We start from the raw sequence: 3,525 nt of genomic DNA on the forward strand, positions 1-3,525 counted from the left end.
TTTTTTTTTTTTTAATTTGTTTAATTTCAATTGGAATAAAACTTGTGTTAGAAAGGAACCTCAAAAGAAATGGAGTGGTTTTGTAAAGCCTTTTCACCCTCAGCTTCCCATGTTCTTCACCTTATTAATTTGTGGATCTACACACCCATCCAATCTCCATGTGCCTTGAGACTAAAGTCTTTTATTGTTATCAAGGATGTTGAGAGACGTTCTTGATGCAGTTAGTAAAGCTGGACTTAAACAAAAGAGGAGACTAATAGCATTCACATATTCAACAATATACTCTAGATTATATTATTATGAAGGATGTTGAAAGACGTTCTTAACGTAGTCAGCAAAGCTAGACTTGAACAAAAGAGGAGACTAATAGCACTCACATATTGAACAATATACACTGGATTTTATTATTATTGAAGTTTCAAACTATTGTTTTTTCAGACATGTATGATATTTTCCATATGGTTTTGGAAATAGGAGATGGTATTGTCATTTTTGTGTTATTGGTTTTGGTGTGCCATAGATGATAATGGCATTCTCATATTTCTTTATCCAAGTTATGAAAGTATGTCATTTCTGTAATAAATGACTAACTTTGTCAAAAAAATGTTCCAAAACAGGTTTTACCAAACGGAATTGCTGCTATTCTTCTGATATGAAAACATCTTTGAACATGTTTACCAAACACTATTTTAGAACCAAAGAACACAGTTTCAGAAGAAAAACATATATAGATGGTAAAGGTAAAGAACGGCATTCTCAGAACATAAACATTACCAAATGCAACCCCTAGATGTTTTGAAATGAAGTGCTACTAGGTTTAGGCTTGTCGAGAATATCGACATAAGAACCTGAGCTTTTGCTTAGCGGGAATTTGGCTTTGTCCATTGAGTTGGGCGACGTAATTTGCTTTGGGTCCATTGCAGTTGGCAATCTGATAGCGGTAGATCCTTATCACAACCTCTTTTTTCCTTTCACTCAATTGCTAAGTCAACCCTAGGTGTTCATTGTTGATATTGAACCAATTGGCCAAATTTGATGGAGTAGCTTGAGCTTGACGTTCACTTGGTTTTGTGTGGCTATGCTCCAGTGTGGGTACCTCCTTATGAACATTAATACCTCTGAGAGAGTTGCTAGTTCTGTCTACTATCATGATTCCAGGACTGATAGTACCTCTTCTTGGGTGTGAAGCCCTAATTTTCCAACAACAACTTTCCAAGCGGAAATGCGTTATAAGAGTTGATGTGGGCATGTGTTTCTTCTCCGGCAATAGCAATAACTGAAACATCAAGAGTGGGTATCGCATGGACCACATCATACCAGGGTTGAATGAGAATCATTCAACTTTCACTGAAAGCAGTGAAGAGTACTAAACACCCCGTGTGAGTGGCCCTAACGAGGTGAGAGGAGTCGAGCTCAGAACCACACTTCCTAAGGCGAAGGTCCCTTGCCAACTCAGCTACCCCCTTGGGGTTCATTCTCCATGTCTTTAGCTTCTTCAATACTAGAGAAAATAGAAGGTGGCTTAGTGTGAAACTATTATGGATTGTTGCTCACAGATCAAGCTTGTCTATAGTGTGCGCTTCAGGGTATTGCAGATCTAGGGACTGGGATCCCTCAGACACGCAGCCCAAGGTGCTTCCAGCCCTTGGATCTCCCCTACACACCATGTCATGCGACAGAGGATCCTGGTCCATTGCTCGCTCTTAACCACAGACCGTATTGCTTTTCAGGGCATTGGTAGTCCACCTTACAAGTTCTGGAGTGTTCTTGCTTAGCATTGAAGAGGATCCTGCATCTGTCATCTTTGTATCTAAAGACCACACAATAATTGCAAAAAAGTAGGCACTTTGTCAAACTTAAGAGTGATCCATCTCAGAGTTCCATCTTTAAGGGGAAGGGGTATATCCTATTGGGAGACCATGAAGTTACATCCAAAAGCAGACCTTGTTAAAACTAAGTTGTTCAACTGGGGTTGCAAGGTTCTACTTCTCTGTAATGGCTAGATTACCAAAGATGGTCCAAGGGGTTTCTTCCAACACATGTCACATCTATAAGCCTGCATAAGATGTTGCCAGTGATGAACTTGATGTCAAGTCCACCTTGACCTCCTCAAGAAAACTCAATTGCAGATCTAGGGCAAGTTCTTAGGGGTTTCTTGAGGAGGATCTTAATAGCTAGGGTTCTTGATGCTTGTCTATTTGGGGTGGTTCAAGATCGTCTTCCTCAATTCCTTTGTTTACAAGATCAACTTTCAGTAGTTGCTTTGATTTCTCCATCACCGGTGGGAGTATTAATGGTGACTAACGGAGAGGGAGGACTCTTAGAAAAGAGGAGAGGGTTTGTAGGAATAAGCAAAGAGGGGGAGTAATAATAGTGGCCTAGTGGGTGACTGTGATGGGGGGGGGGTGTTGTGTGGAAGTGGAACAGAGAATTGTTGGATATTGTTGACCGCAATAATGTCTGTAATACAGGAAATGCTGAAGGTGCAGAGAAAGGTTAACACCAGACATCACTGGGAAGAAGACGAAAGTCTTTTAACTGGAAAATATACTTGTTACCTGATTAAGAATTGGTCCCCCAGCCCTTCTTTCATATGATTGAAAGCTCAACATCCACTTTGTTGTTCCTCAAAATGCTCAACACAACAGTTAGTTAAGACTAAGAGCGCATTGCCTGCACAGTCCATCCATCCCAAAGTTCAATAAAGAAAGAGTGAAAATGTACATCATTGGAACTGTGGATGATATACTGAATTTTGTGTTGCTCTTTTGTTCATGTAACTAATGTTTTTTATCAGACAAACACATGCAGTAGCCATCCCTTGTACTACTACAAACTAGTTCAATTCCATGGTCTGGTTAAATTTTGAGGCAAAAAGAGAGGCCACACTTATTGTAATGAAGCCATTTTTCACTCATTAGAGAAACAATCTCAGTTGAGTCAATATGGTCAAGCTGCACATTGTGCTGTTTATCTCAGCTGTAAGAATTTCTAATGGTCACCTTCATGCAGCCTGTGGAGAAAGAGCAGTAACTAGGTATAAAATTGTGAAAATTTGGGCCCTCACAGGGGAAATTCAAGAAGTGTGAAACCTTTTCATCCGAAAAAAAAAAAATGTGAAACATTGGGTGTCAACTGACGTTAGAGTGGTTTATCACTCAATAGAGGACAGTTTCTTTGCTTCATGGCTGCTTTTAGCACTCTTGTGCATTTGAAAAAGAAAAAGATAAATGTGTACCTAATATATCTCCACCCGTATTCCTCAAAGATCCAACGTACAGCAACACATGAACTTGCTGCACTAGCTATGAAATTATAGCTCCAATGTTGTTCAGGGGGTCTAATTCAAGAGGTTATGATTGGTAAAAGAACCAAATTTAAAAAAAAAAAAAAAACTGAAGCACATTCAAGGTCAAATAGAAAATCAGATGAGTCAAATGATGATGCTAACATTCCTTAATTCAAGACTTCAATTATTCCTCCAAAGAAATGAAAAAAAGGAAAAAAGATTTTTTTTTTTTGGGG

Source organism: Macadamia integrifolia, unplaced genomic scaffold, assembly GCF_013358625.1.
Source record: "Macadamia integrifolia cultivar HAES 741 unplaced genomic scaffold, SCU_Mint_v3 scaffold3011, whole genome shotgun sequence".
NCBI lineage: Eukaryota > Viridiplantae > Streptophyta > Magnoliopsida > Proteales > Proteaceae > Macadamia > Macadamia integrifolia.